Source organism: Bombina bombina, chromosome 3 (genome assembly GCF_027579735.1).
Source record: "Bombina bombina isolate aBomBom1 chromosome 3, aBomBom1.pri, whole genome shotgun sequence".
NCBI classification, from domain to species: Eukaryota; Metazoa; Chordata; class Amphibia; order Anura; family Bombinatoridae; genus Bombina; species Bombina bombina.
The window spans coordinates 98,495,110-98,515,662 of NC_069501.1; the positions used below are offsets into that span (position 1 = coordinate 98,495,110).

Sequence of the window (20,553 nt, forward strand, 5' to 3'; positions counted from 1 at the left end):
ACCGGAAAGCAGCTGGAAGCGAGCAAGATCGCTTCCAGCTGCTTTCCACACCGAGGACGTGCAGGGTACGTCCTCAGGCATTAACTGCCTTTTTTTTGAGGACGTACCCTGCACGTCCTCGGTCATTAAGGGGTTAAATTGCATGCTGTTTCTAAATCATAAAAGAAAAGTATGGGTTTCATGTCTCTTTAAAATAAAGCTGCAAGATAGGTTTTTAAAGCCAGGTGATCACTGTGGTAATAGTGATCACCTGGTGTTAATAAATGTGCCTTTATTTGAGTGGAGACTCATGGGAGCCCCTATATGCTGATCAAAAAACTATATCCAAAGGCCCAAATGTATATGAGTATAACATTTCTTCTTTTTAGTATATTGTTCAGAAGAAAAACACAACCAATTGTTTACAACCTTGTTTATTAAAATGTTTTTTAAAAAATAATTTATTTGCACACATTATGATGTAGAGTTTTTACATGCCATGATATATACATAACATAATGGTATAGTTTGAATCTTCTGGGTCGGCTGAAGAAAACAAACAAACAAACAAACAATATCAATGTTTGAATTTTTAGAGTAGGGCTTAAATGTGAGTAACATCTAAAAAATCCTAAACAGCCAAACACAGGGGTGGAGCTCATCTTTCAAGGGGTTAATCGGTAGTAGGACGTGAAAAGCAATATAATTCTTTTAAAGGGCAATACAGCCTATAACTGGCATGTCATCAAACTTCTTGTGATTTGCTATACCTTCTCAGTGTGGGCTTTGCCTTCTTTCAAGACCTTTAATAGGAGCAACATAGCTGCTTTGTCCAAGGGTATTGCTAGGCTTCAAAAACATTGGAGGCTTCAGCCTATAAATAGATTTCATGGTTCCCAAAACCTCCTCAAAACAGAATGCACCGCACCTACTCCACCACAAGCCAGTAATTGTACCCTACTTGACTTCCAGTAATGCACACATTTTATTTAATGTACTTATTCCAGTAACACACAAATGAGGGATTTCCCTTGGATGACAGTAACACACCCCAGTGATATTTTGTATTCTGTGTTCTATGCTGCTTTGACTGTCATCAAAACACAAAGAAAAACATATATAATCCTTAGACTGGTAAAAAAAATTTTTATTGGATTTCCTGTATAAGTATAACTGTTTACTGCCTTCATTCGATGCTTTTTTTCACACATTCAAAACCTGTTCCATTAGAAATAAACAACCATTACAATATGGGTGCTGTCAGTTCAATCTGCTCATCGACACTTCTTTCAGGCAATGGCCATTTTGGAAAGACTTTTCACCATATTTCTGAAAGAAGTATGTCATGGTCCTAGGATTGCTTGCCTTTGAACACATTTAGGGCTTTACTACCTCATAAGCTCATATAGCTCTTTTGAGTGACTTTTCAACAGACGGTCATGACAGTGCTTTACCTCAAAATGTCCTAAGTATTCACAACCCATTGTAAAGGACTTTAACCAGCAAATCAGTGAGTCTGTCCCGGGACCTGATAGGGAGCGAGCTTCATGCACACTCATGTTATTTCTCTATTCAGTTTAAGAAAGTTTACTATGAAATCTCACCAGAGTTAAGTGAAATCTTATGAGATCACAGTTAATGACCTCAGCACTGCTGATGCTGATTGGCTGCTGTTCATTTCTTCCTTCCTTCTTTTCTTTTTTTTTTTTTTAAACCTGCAGCTGGACAGTAACTGAAAGATAAATCTTTATACAGCACTTTGTCTGGTGAGCTGAGGAAATTGTGAGGTAAAATATCTTTCTTTTTTACATAGAGATGCTCAGGAGATATTTTCCTGTCAGCTTTTTACAGTTATGCTGCATCACTTTCAAGTGATTTAGCATATGAGGATTATGTCCCTTCAAATAGCCTTTGTGTTAGAAAAACACAGACAAAAATGTTGTTGTTTTTTCCTCCTCATTAGAGAAGAAAATAATGGAATTTTATACTTTACCCATTGGGATCAATTCATATCGGTTTTGTCACAATTTCAAATAATTCCATTTTATTTGAAAACCACACGATAACCCATTTATCGTACAATTTTTAAATGCATTTGAATTGTGAAAACACTTTACTATAACTTGCATAGGGATAATTTTAGACCAGTATTCCTTTAATTTAGAAACCATTTTCTGGTAGCTTGTCAAAGAAATGCTTACATTTTGCCTAGACCTTGTAGTTGTTTTTCGTTTGTTTTTATTGACATTATCATACAAAAGACTGGGATGTGCATAGTTTTTTTTTTTTACAAATGTTTGTTTATTTTGTATGCGTTTAATGACTCCTATTATCATATTGCTGTTTACTGTAAAATTATATCCCCTATTAAAGGACCACTCAATGCAGTAGAATTGCATAATTAACAAGTGCATAATAAAAAGACAATGCAATAACACCTACTCTGAATTCCAAATAAGCAGTAGATTTTTTTTCTATCAAATTAATTTTTTCTTCCATTTTCTGCCCCCCTGTATCATGTGACAGATATCAGCCAATCACAAAGTAGTGTATGTATACCATGTAAGCTTGTACACATGCTCAGTAGGATCTTGTTCCCCAGAAAGTGTGAATATAAAAAGACTGTGCAAAATGTGCTAATGCAAGTAAATTGGAAAGTGTCTTAAAACTGCTGCTCTATCTAAATCATAAAAGTTTATTTTGACTTGAGTGTCCCTTTAATGTGTTTTCAATTATCCATTTTATCAGTTGGAGTGTATTAAATTGTTTACTTTTGCACGTTGAAACCACCACCTATACTAAACTTTTTAAAATACAGCAATTGCAATGCTGGCTATAGAAAAGCTATGTAAACAAAAAGCAATACAAGTAATTAACCTCCCAGCAGAGGGTGGGAGATACGAGAGTCTGGCCTGTTTTAAGAATAATTCTGAATCTACTTTAAATACAATTAACTATTACAATGTCCCTTTAATGATTACAATAGCGCTTTGAAACTGACATCAAAAATGCAGAATTCAAAACATTTCTGCTGACTTGCTCTCTAGTATTTCAGCTTCAACGTCCACATAATCCAGTTATTTTATACAAAAGCTAGAAGAATATATAAATATTTGCACCTGCTCTCCTCTTTAGTATAAATAGGGCAGAGATAGGAATACAGCCAGGAATAAAATACACTGTGTGAGAAATAGGGACTCTATAAGCAGCCTCTAACATATAGAACAAGCTAAACCTGATTAAACAAAGGAAGAAGCAAAGCAAAAAGACCTCTTTGGCATTTTAGCAGCAGTGTTTTAATGAGCAATTGTATAGTTGGGGGAGGGACTCGTGGTGTAATCGTGCGCTCCCCAGTAGTGCAATGGTTAAAGACAGCTGCAGGTGACTGATTATGACTCAGTTGTTAATGGTTTGCCAGATGCTGTTAGCAGAGCATAAAAACTATATGGTTCAAAGCCAGCAGACAATGAAAATGAATTGAGGTTAAGCCAATAACCACAGAGCTAATTCTATCTTCTTTATGTTTACAATTTCATAATGTCTAGTCAGGGCAAACATGGGAGATTATATTTCCAAAGCATGTAATTTGTGGGTATTATTGCAGCCTAGCGCTGTGATAAATCTGTTTAGCAGCACTTCTCTTCTTAGAATTTTGGCCGATATTCACTAAGAGAAAATAGAGAAGATGTTTTTCAAAGACATTAAGCAGCCAGTTTTTGTGAATTCATGAAAAAGAACTACTTATGCTGCAACCATTCTCAATTTGTCTTGCAGACTAGAGTGGATTTGTCCTCATGGGACTAAGTAGGGTTCTATTATGTGATAGAGTGGCATGAAGAGGCAGATAAAGGACATTATTCAAGACCGACAATGTCAGCAAAGTTTGAAGTCATTGATGCAGTCACGGAAAAAAGTAGTAAAACAACACTTTAGGGGTCTTACACTCTAGAGGGGTCATTTAGCTAAGGTGGGAGCCTATTATCTTGGGGGTCTTTGTATGCTTGAGATCTTACAAAGAAGAAAAAAATAAAGGCTGCTGGGATTTATACTGGAGAAGCTTTTATTGCTTGGGAATTCTTTTAGTTCGGTTGTAATTTAGGATGGGGTCTCCTATGGTTGGAGGGCTATAATGTGTATTTTATGTGTGGGGCAACATTTGCATGTTGAGTGCAAGGGAGGGAGGGTGTTTTAGGCTTACAGTTAATTATTTAGGGCTAGATTATGAGTGGGGCCGTAGAATCCGCTCCCGCGTTAACCACCCTAGACTTCGGCTTTATGCACATGTCGGGTTGCACGTGTGTTACAAGTTGAAAGTAAAACGTTTCACTTGTGTGCTAACCTGACATGCACAAAAAGCCAAACTTTGAATATCGCAACCTTGTTAATGTATTCCCCCTTAGACTTCAATTGAGCTTGAAAAGTGGGGAAAAAACTAACACCTTACTCGCGCACAAACTCGATTGCATTTTCTCAAGTGTGCTAACACGACATGAAATATTAATATTTCACATTCCAATGTTCTTCACATTAAAGTCCCCCCCAACCAAAGGAGACCCCATCCAAAAATACAACCAAAAGAATTCCCCAGCAAAAAAAAGCTCCTCCAGTGTAAATCCCAGCGGCCTTTATATTTTTCTTCTTTGTAAGACCTCAAGCATACAAAGACCCCCAGATTATAGGCTCCCACCTTAGCTAAATGACCCCTCTAGAGTGTCGTTTTACTACTTTTTTCCGTGACTGCATCAATGACTTCAAACTTTGCTGACATTTTCGGTCTTGAATAATTTCCTTTATCTGCATCTTCATGCCACTCTATCACATGATATATTCAGCATAAAACATTATCTGAGGATACCAGTGCTTCCATCTAGCAAAATAATAATAATAATAATAATAATAATAATAGTAATAATAAGTAATTTGCCAGATTTTACTTCCTTTCAAATCAGAAAAGATTGATGTTCACAGATTATATCTAGAGGTTATAGGAATAGTTTGATGGAAAGTTTTTTTTTATTTGTAGATTTTCAAATGATTCTTGAATCAACACAACTGTCTTATTATTTTTTGTATTCATGTTCAGGTTGTCACTTTTTATAAACCTTACAAACAAAAGAAACAAAGTGTTTATTAGCTTTTTCTGTAATTAAAATGGTGAAATATGAAATTTCTCTTATTTCTATGGTTAATTGCATGAAATATGGACACTGTTGCTCCTTCAACAAATGATACTTAGAGAATAAAGAAAATTTCATAATAGAAGTAAACTGGAAAGTTGTTTAAAATTGTATGTTCTACCTAAATCATATGGGTTTCATGTCCCTTTAAGCAATGGGTTAACTAGAACCAAGACAAAAACACATTCAGAAAAACAATATCTACATGTGTTTTAAAGAGCTGAGGCTAAAAATGAATTTCATAACTTTATTTACATACATAAAATATTATTTTCTTTAAAAATATGAACAAATAATACATATTATATTTTTTTACACAAATTTATTTTACAAGCGGTCATGAATACCTCATGATTGAAATGCTAAGGGATTCATTTCCTTTAGCCTGTGTGATAAAAACATTTGTTTTTTATGTTCAGAAGAAATTTGCTGTGTGTGTTTCCTTTGAAAAGCCAGAATCCTTAATAAATAGTTTCTAAGTTCAACTTCACCAAATGATATTGCATATGCATTGATGCATCAAGAAAAAGAAGTGTCAGCTCACGACACAATAAGCAGTGCAATATAGAAAAAAGGAAACGGTCCCAAAATGGTATGCTAAAAAAGAGTTTACTTTATTAATCAATTTAAAACAGCGTAGAATACAAAAATAAATTAAAAGTGTAGAGAAAAAGGTCTAACGCGTTTCGGCTAGCTGTTGCCGTATTCATAGACCATGTCCTATAACCACCATCTCTGTTGTTATATAGATCTATAGTTAATTAATTAATTAATTAGTTCTACCTGTTAGACTTAACTACTTACATGCTGACCACTGAAATGTAAATAAGGCTGATATATCAAAAAAACAACAAGTCTAACAGGTAGAACTAATTAATTAATTAACTATAGATCTATATAACAACAGAGATGGTGGTTATAGGACATTGTCTATGAATACGGCAACAGCTAGCCGAAACGCGTTAGACCTTTTTCTCTACACTTTTAATTTATTTTTGTATTCTACGCTGTTTTAAATTGATTAATAAAGTAAACTCTTTCTTAGCATACTATTTTGGGACCGTTTCCTGTTTTCTATATTGCATCCTTTAAGGGTTGGGAGGAGCCCTTGTCTTCAGGTCCCGGTATGCTGGTTTGAGCATTTTTCATCATACTCACCCATACAGCCAGAAGAGTGAGGAACGGTTACAGAGACCGGTGAACTGACGTCACTTCCGGGAATAAGTCCTGCACCCGCTATTGGCAATGCCGGTGGAAGGATAGAGGTTGACAGTCGCACTCACTCCGTGGTCGCCGCCTCTGCCAGACCGAAGAAGGCCGCCCCAGGAGAATGTACAGCAACGTATTACAGGATTAAGATAACGCTGTAAGCTGGAAGGGGTTTTCTCCAACATAGGTGTGTCCGGTCCACGGCGTCATCCTTACTTGTGGGATATTCTCTTCCCCAACAGGAAATGGCAAAGAGCCCAGCAAAGCTGGTCACATGATCCCTCCTAGGCTCCGCCTACCCCAGTCATTCTCTTTGCCGTTGTACAGGCAACATCTCCACGGAGATGGCTTAGAGTTTTTTAGTGTTTAACTGTAGTTTTTATTATTCAATCAAGAGTTTGTTATTTTAAAATAGTGCTGGTATGTACTATTTACTCTGAAACAGAAAAGAGATGAAGATTTCTGTTTGTAAGAGGAAAATGATTTTAGCAACCGTTACTAAAATCGATGGCTGTTCCACACAGGACTGTTGAGAGGAATTAACTTCAGTTGAGGGAACAGTGAGCAGAATTTTACTGCTTGAGGTATGACACATTCTAACAAGACGATGTAATGCTGGAAGCTGTCATTTTCCCTATGGGATCCGGTAAGCCATTTTTATTACAGACAATAAATAAGGGCTTCACAAGGGCTTTTTAAGACTGTAGACATTTTCTGGGCTAAATCGATTCATATATAAACATATTTAGCCTTGAGGAATCATTTTTAATCTGGGTATTTTGTAAAATAATATCGGCAGGCACTGTTTTGGACACCTTATTCTCTAGGGGCTTTCCCTAATCATAGGCAGAGTCTCATTTTCGCGCCGGTATTGCGCACTTGTTTTTGAGAAGCATGACATGCAGTCGCATGTGTGAGGAGCTCTGATACATAGAAAAGACTTTCTGAAGGCGTCATTTGGTATCGTATTCCCCTTTGGGCTTGGTTGGGTCTCAGCAAAGCAGATACCAGGGACTGTAAAGGGGTTAAAGATAAAAACGGCTCCGGTTCCGTTATTTTAAGGGTTAAAGCTTCCAAATTTGGTGTGCAATACTTTTAAGGCTTTAAGACACTGTGGTGAAATTTTGGTGAATTTTGAACAATTCCTTCATACTTTTTCGCAATTGCAGTAATAAAGTGTGTTCAGTTTAAAATTTAAAGTGACAGTAATGGTTTTATTTTAAAACGTTTTTTGTACTTTGTTATCAAGTTTATGCCTGTTTAACATGTCTGAACTACCAGATAGACTGTGTTCTGAATGTGGGGAAGCCAAGGTTCCTTCTCATTTAAATAGATGTGATTTATGTGACACAAAATTTAGAGAAAATGATGCCCAAGATGATTCCTCAAGTGAGGGGAGTAAGCATGGTACTGCATCATCCCCTCCTTCGTCTACACCAGTCTTGCCCACTCAGGAGGCCCCTAGTACATCTAGCGCGCCAATACTCCTTACTATGCAACAATTAACGGCTGTAATGGATAATTCTATCAAAAACATTTTAGCCAAAATGCCCACTTATCAGCGTAAGCGCGACTGCTCTGTTTTAGATAATACTGAAGAGCATGAGGACGCTGATGATATTGTTTCTGAAGGGCCCCTACACCAGTCTGAGGGGGCCAGGGAGGTTTTGTCTGAGGGAGAAATTTCAGATTCAGGGAAAATTTCTCAACAAGCTGAACCTGATGTGATTACATTTAAATTTAAGTTGGAACATCTCCGCGCTCTGCTTAAGGAGGTGTTATCCACTCTGGATGATTGTGAGAATTTGATCATCCCAGAGAAACTATGTAAAATGGACAAGTTCCTAGAGGTCCCGGGGCCCCCAGAAGCTTTTCCTATACCCAAGCGGGTGGCGGACATTGTAAATAAAGAATGGGAAAGGCCCGGTATACCTTTCGTCCCTCCCCCCATATTTAAAAAATTGTTTCCTATGGTCGACCCCAGAAAGGACTTATGGCAGACAGTCCCCAAGGTCGAGGGGGCGGTTTCTACTTTAAACAAACGCACCACTATACCCATAGAAGATAGTTGTGCTTTCAAAGATCCTATGGATAAAAAATTAGAAGGTTTGCTTAAAAAGATGTTTGTTCAGCAAGGTTACCTTCTACAACCAATTTCATGCATTGTCCCTGTCACTACAGCCGCGTGTTTCTGGTTCGATGAGCTAGAAAAGGCGATCACTAGTGATTCTCCTCCTTATGAGGAGATTATGGACAGAATCCGTGCTCTCAAATTGGCTAATTCTTTCACCCTAGACGCCACTTTGCAATTGGCTAGGTTAGCGGCGAAAAATTCTGGGTTTGCTATTGTGGCGCGCAGAGCGCTTTGGTTGAAATCTTGGTCAGCGGATGCGTCTTCCAAGAACAAATTGCTTAACATTCCTTTCAAGGGGAAAACGCTGTTTGGCCCTGACTTGAAAGAGATTATCTCTGATATCACTGGGGGTAAGGGCCACGCCCTTCCTCAGGATAGGTCTTTCAAGGCCAAAAATAAACCTAATTTTCGTCCCTTTCGTAGAAACGGACCAGCCCCAAGTGCTACGTCCTCTAAGCAAGAGGGTAATACTTCTCAAGCCAAGCCAGCCTGGAGACCAATGCAAGGCTGGAACAAGGGAAAGCAGGCCAAGAAACCTGCCACTGCTACCAAGACAGCATGAAATGTTGGCCCCCGATCCGGGACCGGATCTGGTGGGGGGCAGACTCTCTCTCTTCGCTCAGGCTTGGGCAAGAGATGTTCTGGATCCTTGGGCACTAGAAATAGTCTCCCAAGGTTATCTTCTGGAATTCAAGGGGCTTCCCCCAAGGGGGAGGTTCCACAGGTCTCAAATTGTCTTCAGACCACATGAAAAAACAGGCATTCTTACATTGTGTAGAAGACCTGTTAAAAATGGGAGTGATTCATCCTGTTCCATTAGGGGAACAAGGGATGGGGTTCTACTCCAATCTGTTCGTAGTTCCCAAAAAAGAGGGAACGTTCAGACCAATCTTAGATCTCAAGATCCTAAACAAGTTTCTCAAGGTTCCATCGTTCAAAATGGAAACCATTCGAACAATTCTTCCTTCCATCCAGGAAGGTCAATTCATGACCACGGTGGATTTAAAGGATGCGTATCTACATATTCCTATCCACAAGGAACATCATCGGTTCCTAAGGTTCGCATTCCTGGACAAGCATTACCAGTTCGTGGCACTTCCTTTCGGATTAGCCACTGCTCCAAGGATTTTCACAAAGGTACTAGGGTCCCTTCTAGCGGTGCTAAGACCAAGGGGCATTGCAGTAGTACCTTACTTGGACGACATTCTGATTCAAGCGTCGTCCCTTCCTCAAGCAAAGGCTCACACGGACATAGTCCTGGCCTTTCTCAGATCTCACGGATGGAAAGTGAACGTAGAAAAGAGTTCTCTATCTCCGTCAACAAGGGTTCCCTTCTTGGGAACAATAATAGACTCCTTAGAAATGAGGATTTTTCTGACAGAGGCCAGAAAAACAAAACTTCTAAACTCTTGTCAAATACTTCATTCCGTTCCTCTTCCTTCCATAGCGCAGTGCATGGAAGTAATAGGTTTGATGGTAGCGGCAATGGACATAGTTCCTTTTGCGCGCATTCATCTAAGACCATTACAACTGTGCATGCTCAGTCAGTGGAATGGGGACTATACAGACTTGTCTCCGACGATACAAGTAAATCAGAGGACCAGAGATTCACTCCGTTGGTGGCTGTCCCTGGACAACCTGTCACAAGGGATGAACTTCCGCAGGCCAGAGTGGGTCATTGTCACGACCGACGCCAGTCTGATGGGCTGGGGCGCGGTCTGGGGACCCCTGAAAGCTCAGGGTCTTTGGTCTCGGGAAGAATCTCTTCTACCGATAAATATTCTGGAACTGAGAGCGATACTCAATGCTCTCAAGGCTTGGCCTCAGCTAGCAAAGGCCAAGTTCATACGGTTTCAATCAGACAACATGACGACTGTTGCGTACATCAACCATCAGGGGGGAACAAGGAGTTCCCTGGCGATGGAAGAAGTGACCAAAATCATTCAGTGGGCGGAGACTCACTCCTGCCACCTGTCTGCAATCCACATCCCAGGAGTGGAAAATTGGGAAGCGGATTTTCTGAGTCGTCAGACATTACATCCGGGGGAGTGGGAACTCCATCCGGAAATCTTTGCCCAAATTACTCAACTGTGGGGCATTCCAGACATGGATCTGATGGCCTCTCGTCAGAACTTCAAGGTTCCTTGCTACGGGTCCAGATCCAGGGATCCCAAGGCGACTCTAGTAGATGCACTAGTAGCACCTTGGACCTTCAAACTAGCTTATGTATTCCCGCCGTTTCCTCTCATCCCCAGGCTGGTAGCCAGGAGCAATCAGGAGAGGGCATCGGTGATCTTGATAGCTCCTGCGTGGCCACGCAGGACTTGGTATGCAGATCTGGTGAATATGTCATCGGCTCCACCATGGAAGCTACCTTTGAGACGAGACCTTCTTGTTCAAGGTCCGTTCGAACATCCGAATCTGGTCTCACTCCAACTGACTGCTTGGAGATTGAACGCTTGATCTTATCAAAACGAGGGTTCTCAGATTCTGTTATTGATACTCTTGTTCAGGCCAGAAAGCCTGTAACTAGAAAAATTTACCACAAAATATGGAAAAAATATATCTGTTGGTGTGAATCTAAAGGATTCCCTTGGGACGAGGTAAAAATTCCTAAGATTCTATCCTTTCTTCAAGAAGGATTGGAGAAAGGATTATCTGCAAGTTCCTTGAAGGGACAGATTTCTGCCTTGTCTGTGTTACTTCACAAAAAGCTGGCAGCTGTGCCAGATGTTCAAGCCTTTGTTCAGGCTCTGGTTAGAATCAAGCCTGTTTACAAACCTTTGACTCCTCCTTGGAGTCTCAACTTAGTTCTTTCAGTTCTTCAGGGGGTTCCGTTTGAACCCTTACATTCCGTTGATATTAAGTTATTATCTTGGAAAGTTTTGTTTTTGGTTGCAATTTCTTCTGCTAGAAGAGTTTCAGAATTATCTGCTCTGCAGTGTTCTCCTCCTTATCTGGTGTTCCATGCAGATAAGGTGGTTTTACGTACTAAACCTGGTTTTCTTCCGAAAGTTGTTTCTAACAAAAACATTAACCAGGAGATAGTCGTGCCTTCTTTATGTCCGAATCCAGTTTCAAAGAAGGAACGTTTGTTGCACAATTTGGATGTTGTTCGCGCTCTAAAATTCTATTTAGATGCTACAAAGGATTTTAGACAAACATCTTCCTTGTTTGTTGTTTATTCTGGTAAAAGGAGAGGTCAAAAAGCAACTTCTACCTCTCTCTCTTTTTGGATTAAAAGCATCATCAGATTGGCTTATGAGACTGCCGGACGGCAGCCTCCTGAAAGAATCACAGCTCATTCCACTAGGGCTGTGGCTTCCACATGGGCCTTCAAGAACGAGGCTTCTGTTGATCAGATATGTCGGGCAGCGACTTGGTCTTCACTGCACACTTTTACCAAATTTTACAAGTTTGATACTTTTGCTTCTTCTGAGGCTATTTTTGGGAGAAAGGTTTTGCAAGCCGTGGTGCCTTCCATTTAGGTGACCTGATTTGCTCCCTCCCTTCATCCGTGTCCTAAAGCTTTGGTATTGGTTCCCACAAGTAAGGATGACGCCGTGGACCGGACACACCTATGTTGGAGAAAACAGAATTTATGTTTACCTGATAAATTACTTTCTCCAACGGTGTGTCCGGTCCACGGCCCGCCCTGGTTTTTTAATCAGGTCTGATAATTTATTTTCTTTAACTACAGTCACCACGGTATCATATGGTTTCTCCTATGCAAATATTCCTCCTTTACGTCGGTCGAATGACTGGGGTAGGCGGAGCCTAGGAGGGATCATGTGACCAGCTTTGCTGGGCTCTTTGCCATTTCCTGTTGGGGAAGAGAATATCCCACAAGTAAGGATGACGCCGTGGACCGGACACACCGTTGGAGAAAGTAATTTATCAGGTAAACATAAATTCTGTTTTTTCGTTAGCGGTGTGTGGCAGGTGAAGAAAAGAAGTTGTGTTTGTTCTGTATTGGATCCGTACCGGTGTCTCTGTCCGCCATTACTGAGTCTTTGAAGTATTTATGTGCTGTGAGCTAGAACGCTTTACTGCTAGTGTGATTCCTCTTGTTTAATAGGCAGTGCACCCTCCCCAGAGCAGATAAGGTCAATAAGAGGACACTAGTACAATTTAAGATATGCTTTTAAACATGTTATGACACTAGATGAGGGAAACATGACAACCATGTCATATTTGGTACCAAACTAATTCTCATGATGTCACTGGGAAATTGCTTATATAGGTGTGTGTGCTGAATATGCCTATCAGAAGTTATAAGGTGTTCTACAATTTCAGGCAAAGACTCAGGACTTTATTGATTGTCACAAAAGAGAGGGGTTTCCTAACCCTCTGGAAAGAGGGTGTGTCAAGCAATTTGATATCATGGGAAAAAAAGTATAACATTTTGTGTTTTAACAATTGAAGTTGTTCATTCTACTTGGGAGGCTGTTACAGCATGAGTGACCATTTATCTTGCCCATCTCCCTGGGGCAGACTTATAAGCTAGGAAAGTATTAGGTATTTTATTTCTCCTTTTTATTTGTTTGCTTGTGTATAATTATACGTGTTAACATCTTTTTTATTAATAATGCACTGTGCATAATTTTTCACATAATAAATCATTCACTTATTAAGATTTTGCCTTTGTCTAATATTTGAACCATGTTACTGAAAGAGACTGGTAGTATTAGTACTGTGATTTTAGGATATTTTTTGCTAAATTGTATTCTGGGAGTTAAGTTGTTAGTCTGGGTTTTTCCTTAGGATTTTCCATAAATAAATTGTAAGTGGTGGCAGCTTAGAGATAGATTTAGTTTAGTTTGGGTAGCAGTAAAAGGGGAATTTGGGCATTTTTTCTAAGTCTAGGACAGACTAGAGAGTCTTGTTAACCCTTGCACCCACTGAACTAAGTCACAGGCTTGTCTGGAGTGGCTAGACTGTGACAGATTAGTGAAAGCAGAAAGGGTCTGTTAACCCTTTGTGTGCCAAACAAGTGACTAGTGAAGGGTTGGTTAACCCTGGTCATCACACAAGCTTTTATTTGTTTTTCACATGTAGTGCAGAGTTTTCTTTTAGAGTGCAATGTGTGCCCATATGTGCTAATTAATGGTCATGGCTTTTGCTGCATTTCTTTTTGAATAAGAAAATACTTCTTTGGTTTGACCCATATGGATATGAATTATAGGAAAATATAAGTAAATCATTTTTAATCTAGCTGTTACTGTACATAATAAGAGTAACAGTATGTGAGCTAGCACACATAGTAACAAAGTTGACATTGTACAACTTTAGTTTGAAGGATTACATCCAAGTCATGTCTATATTTCAGACAAGTGGTTCTCAAACTTTTCAGATTGTGATGCCTTAATACTTAATATATGATTGTAGGTCAGGCTCTCACTCCACACAATCATAACCAATCATCATCAGAGGTGGTACTTGATGACATTGTCATTGTCATATTATTGGTGGTCAATTGGTGGCACTTTAGTTTAACATGTGAAGAAAAATAACCCATATATTAGACTTGCTAAAGGTTTGGTTTTTTTTTAATGCAAACATAATTTCATAAATATGCAAAATATGGCTCTCTGCAGCACACTATTTGAAAAATACTATTTTCTATTTGAAAAATACTATTTTAGTCAAAAAAAGAACCTCTAGGAAAGATAATTATTTTTCCATGTATAGTTCACTTTTAAAAATATGCTATCCAGCGTTTAAATAGGCATACAGAATAATTTTCTGCCTGGATTTCTAAATAAATACCCCCAAGCTCATGTTTTCTAAAGGGACATGCAAGACGTTGTAATTACAAACTATTGGATAGTCTAGTAATAAGTTTACATATAAGCCAAGTGAAAACTTTCTGAATACAGTAACACTTTAATGGTCACACACACCTTTATTACCAAATTTGAAGTAGAAACAAGTCTATTAGTAACAGCTATGTATGAGCTTCTACTGTGATCAAGACAATATGTACAATGTATCAGGGTTAGGCTTGTGAAGTCTGTATTGCACTTTTCTCAAGGGAAATGAAAACCCAGAATCTGATATTAGGGCTTTAAATTTATTAAGTATGGTGTACTGAATCAATATTTTGGTCTGTTGATTGGACTATCTATGCACCATTTAATGGGCTCAAATAATGCTTGACATTGGTAAACGACCACACTCTGCAACCATATCCTGCATCATCTAGAGAGGGAGAAACATGAAAGGTGTAAAAGTAATCATACAAAAGTATTACAAAATAAAAATATATATTACATGTAGATCTAATTGAAACAAAGAAGAAAGGGTGCCTCCTAGTGTAGCCAATTTAAATATGAATAGATAGAATAAAATGCTGATTTTATACTCACATATAGTGAAGGCAAAGATAATGCCTAGGTAAGCAGTCTGGAAACTCAGCAGTGTCCCAGTTGACTGTGCACCAAATGCAAGGGCAGCTCCTCTTAAATGGTTTATGTAACAATCTGAAAAAGTGGAAGGGTATACAGAGGGCGACTCCTAGTGCAGATTAGTTAGTACAGTATTTTCCCACCAACTTATCCCTTCAGAGAGATACTCACACAGTGTGAAGCACACTATAGTGCTAATGAGACAAGCTGGGTATATTGCAGTGGCCCAACGCATATACCACTCTGGCAAGCAATGGATAGATGTTGAAAATGGAAGATAGGAGACTTCAGAAGTATATCAAAGTATTTTATATAAAAATAAATAAATGAACAAATAAAAACAATCAGTAAAACACGCTACGCGTTTCTCAGAGCTGACCACTCTGTTTCCTCAGGCAAGTAAGTGTATAGTATGTAGATCTAATTGCATCATAGTATAGAATATGTTTCATGAAATCTTAGTGTATTTTAGCTCTGTCGTATATTGCTTGTAAAATAAATAAATACATGTGCGTTACACTATCCTATATAATCTTGAGTGAGCTTTCTTCCTTATAATAGCTCATTTACATAACATGAGTTAAAGGTTATAATGCAAGATGTATTATTAAGCAGATGCTTTATTATCATGCACTAGATGCCTTAAAAAAACATTAAAGGGTATAGATAAAGTCAATAATTTATTTCAACCTCTCTATTTATTCTGAAATGGTAGATATATTAAAATTTGATTATCAATGAATTATTAAATTCACGTTGTGTTCCTACATATAATGCTTCAAATATGTATATTAAATTTGACTATAGGACAAAACAAATAGAATTTGGTGACAAGGCTTCTATTTAAAGTTGTACATTTGGATGACTTAATTATTTAAAGTATTATCATATGACATACATATATAGTGTGTGTGTGTGCACTTGTGTACATCTAAAAAAAATAATAAAGTGTTCTCACACATTTGAATAAATAGATTTCATAACTTGATTTTGAAAATTAATTATTTTTCTATAACGTTAACATTCAAACAAACATTACATTTTGCAGGTTTTAATATAAAACAGATCTATGAATACGATTTTGTAAAAAACTAAATTCTCCCTTTTGTTTTCAATTAAACAAATATTAAATATTAATGTTTGCCCTGGAAATAAGCTTTATTTAGCAGCACACCAGCAACAAATCTGCTGGTTAGGACTATTATGTTCCAAACCGCTGTTATACTGCACCTACCCCACTAGGGGCTTCTGTGGTTAAACAGACTCCTGGAAGTACAATGAAATTTTGTATATCTCATTTTCAAATCTTACCAGAGTTCTCTGGTGCATTGGCTATAATGTAAATAGAATACTTCAGTGGGAAGGCAAGCAGGGATACTTATCTAGATAGGCATATTAGCTATGTAATAAATTATATTACTCTAGTGCTTTATCTCCACCCTAACTTAAATGGATATCAATTAGATTATAAACATAGTGAAACCCCAATGCAAAAGGTTTGTTAAAGGGACAGTAAAGTCAAAATTAAATTGATTGGATTAAATAGATCATGACATTTTCAACACATTTCTATTTTATAATAAGTTTTGCTTAGTTCTCATGGTATCCTTTAGTAAAGAGCAATCCTAGGTGAGCCCAGGAGCATGGATATATCTTAAGCCATCTGGCAGCAGTGTTTGCAACAGTGTTTATTGCAATGTTATACCTAGTTAGAACACTGCTTCCATAGACTGCATTAGACACATAGACGCTCCTAAGATCCTATCCGCCTACCTAGGTTTAGTCGTCTACAAAGGATATCAATAGAACAAAGAAAATTTGATAATAGAAGTACTTTGGAAATTTGTTTTATCTGAATCATGAAACTTTAAAGGAATTGGAAAGTCAAAATTAAACTTGCAAGAATCAGAGCATGTCATTTTAAGATACTTTTACAATCACTTCTATTTTCAAATGTGCTTGGTATCCATAGTTAAAAATGAATACGCACATATCCTACACTAGTGGTAACTTGGTGGTGATTGGTGCATGCATACATTTGTCTCTTGTGATTGGCTAACTAGGTGTGTTCAGCTTTTTTAGGGGTTAAACACACAGTAGTACAGGGTCTATAGTCTTAAATGAATTAGAGCATGTAGTTTTTCAACTATTATGAACATTTAAGGAAATGGCTTGGGCAATACAACATCTGATTGGCTCCATGGAGGGTGAGCTTCATTTAAAGCTTTCATTTGTTAAGACCCCAAATTTTACAGGGACAAAATAGACAAAAATTGTTATCTGCATAATGTATATAATAGCATAGCAATATAAACAGATTAAGATTAATTTTCACATCTATAATTCCACACATAACAAATTATTAGCAAATATCTAGACATACGTTTCTTCACTCAAGGCTTTTTAGGCACATTTCATTCTTTTAATATTTTTTAAATATCAATTAGATAAGCATGCATGCTTTTTATGCTGCCCTTAAAGCTTCCATATATTTGTATAATATTGATCTGTGACCCCATGTGTTAGGAAGTTGGCCATCACTGATTTCATTGCCTTAGACCATTTTCCTTTAGCACGTTTATGTCCATTGAACACATTTACCAACATTTTCTATGAGGCTTTTCAGGGAGCAGTAGAGACTTGTGTATTGTTAAAAATAAAATTAGAGGCGCCCTCAAATACTAGTAATAATCCGCCAGTATTGGTGTATAATGTGCTGTAAAACTGTCATAGAAAAGTTGTTACTATTGGCAATGATACAACAAGAACAGTATTGATAACCTACAAATAGATGTATAACTTGTTCAGTTAAGAGGATTTGAGTATGATATAGTTTGTTATAATGAATAAACTATCTCTCTAACAATGTATAATAAGATAGTCCACACTCTCAGAGGTGTTTGTAATCTCCAGGCAGCAATCTCATTCCAGAAAGGTGTTGGCCGTCACAGGTTCTGTTCAAAAAGAGAAGAGAGAGAAGAGGCGCCAAATGGTGTGTATCGTTTTGAATTCAGTAGGCCTTGCCCCCAAATAAAAACTACTTACAAAATTTCCAGCACTTGAGAAGTGCCACAAATGCCTTCTGAACTGTTAGCAGCCGTCCAGCTAGCTGATATGTATCAGAATTGCTTCTATACTGTGCTGTTCAAGACAAAAAACACAAAAGTGCCACAATAGTGTGTATCAGTGTGATCATTTGATATAGCGCAACAAATGAAATATACTCACAAGATGTAGGGCACTTGAGAAGTGCCACAAAAGCCTCCTGGACACTTGTCAGCTGTCCAGCTCACTGATAGAATCGATATCCCCTTGGTTCACTTGTTCAGCTCACAAACGAACTCTAATGTAGCACACTAGAATCTCCCTGCAGCTCAATATTCGGATGAGTGCAAGTATGGCTACCAGTGTTGGATGTGCAAAGTTGCTAAAAATTGCCGTGCTACTAGTACTGGTTAGTTAAAAATAGAAATTTATTAAAAACAATGTTACACTACGCGTTTCCCGGTTACTCAGACCGCTTCCTCAGGTGTAATTCCAGATACAAAGTAGCAAAATTTTATAGCCCATTATCGGCGTCTAACCCGTCCCAGGGCGCATGCGTGAGCAACTAAAGAAACATTAGCCAATCAGTGCCTTAGTTGAGTTCCTCTCTAATATAATTGGTTCTCTCTTAGGGGCTTGGCCAATGACGTGCCCGCTATCTGATGTGTAATGTTTGTCATCGGCACTCGTGTCAGTTTTTAAACTGACAGTTAAACTTATCGTAGGTATTACAATACCAGAGTGGTACATTTTTATTATAATATTGCCTACTTTGGCACCAATTTACTAAAGTTAGTTGATCAAGCATTTACAAATAATATAAAATATTTTATAATAATAATATATAGAAACAATATCACCATGCATATGTTTGTGTTGTGGCTCATTTATAAACCTCTATATGTATTATCTGATTTTAATGTCGCTGTAATCGGACAGATCCACATATACTTGTGACTAAACTGATGATAGGTTGATATTGGTAATACTCTTAAAAATTGGCATTAATCTTGATGAAAAATGTATATATAAAATATTGATAATAATATATAACTTAAATGTATATTAATCTCGAATATGATCCAAATACAAATGATATATAACGAATAAGTTATAACTTGACTGTTGTTGCGAATGACCTATACTGCAGCTGTTGATGTATAGGTCCTATATCTTAATTGAAAGCAGCCATGTCTATATTTTTGTTTAAGCCATAGGGTTGGAGAGTCTTGAGCTTCCAAATCCAAAATGTCTCTCTCTGCCTTAGATGGGTTAACCTATTCCTACCCCATTTGGGAGCAATCTGTTCTAAAGGAAAAATGTTAAATAAATCAGTTTGTCCATCATTATCCACTTCAGGGAATAGGACAAAATTTCAATCTGCTTCCACTAAGGAAGAATTTGAAATAAATTCTAGATTCACTTGTGATTCAAGTTATGTGGTATATCTCCTTGAGTGTCAATGTGGAATTCAGTATATTGGTAGGTCCTCAAGACCCCTAAAGAAGAGATGGGGGGAACACAATAGAAATATAAAAAATGGGGTGGCCAATCATAGTGTCCCAAGACACAGTAAAAACTGTCATAATGGACAAACTGATTTATTTAACATTTTTCCTTTAGAACAGATTGCTCCCAAATGGGGTAGGAATAGGTTAACCCATCTAAGGCAGAGAGAGACATTTTGGATTTGGAAGCTCAAGACTCTCCAACCCTATGGCTTAAACGAAAATATAGACATGGCTGCTTTCAATTAAGATATAGGACCTATACATCAACAGCTGCAGTATAGGTCATTCGCAAGAACAGTCAAGTTATAACTTATTCGTTATATATCATTTGTATTTGGATCATATTCGAGATTAATATACATTTAAGTTATATATTATTATCAATATTTTATATATACATTTTTCATCAAGATTAATGCCAATTTTTAAGAGTATTACCAATATCAACCTATCATCAGTTTAGTCACAAGTATATGTGGATCTGTCCGATTACAGCGACATTAAAATCAGATAATACATATAGAGGTTTATAAATGAGCCACAACACAAACATATGCATGGTGATATTGTTTCTATATATTATTATTATAAAATATTTTATATTATTTGTAAATGCTTGATCAACTAACTTTAGTAAATTGGTGCCAAAGTAGGCAATATTATAATAAAAATGTACCACTCTGGTATTGTAATACCTACGATAAGTTTAACTGTCAGTTTAAAAACTGACACGAGTGCCGATGACAAACATTACACATCAGATAGCGGGCACGTCATTGGCCAAGCCCCTAAGAGAGAACCAATTATATTAGAGAGGAACTCAACTAAGGCACTGATTGGCTAATGTTTCTTTAGTTGCTCACGCATGCGCCCTGGGACGGGTTAGACGCCGATAATGGGCTATAAAATTTTGCTACTTTGTATCTGGAATTACACCTGAGGAAGCGGTCTGAGTAACCGGGAAACGCGTAGTGTAACATTGTTTTTAATAAATTTCTATTTTTAACTAACCAGTACTAGTAGCACGGCAATTTTTAGCAACTTTGCACATCCAACACTGGTAGCCATACTTGCACTCATCCGAATATTGA

At 37.7% G+C, this 20,553-nt stretch overlaps 1 protein-coding gene and 1 long non-coding RNA gene across 2 annotated transcripts in view; one reads left to right on the forward strand and one right to left on the reverse strand.

The window, feature by feature from the left end:
• KCNJ6 (potassium inwardly rectifying channel subfamily J member 6) overlaps positions 1-20,553 on the forward strand; it is a 623,969-nt gene that overhangs the window by 404,092 nt on the left and 199,324 nt on the right. The window lies entirely within an intron of this gene.
• On the reverse strand, positions 14,385-14,990 carry LOC128652926 (uncharacterized). The gene is made up of 2 exons (XR_008401317.1): positions 14,868-14,990; positions 14,385-14,700 (listed from the first exon to the last, which is right to left on the reverse strand). It is a non-coding gene; the product is annotated as an uncharacterized LOC128652926 (long non-coding RNA).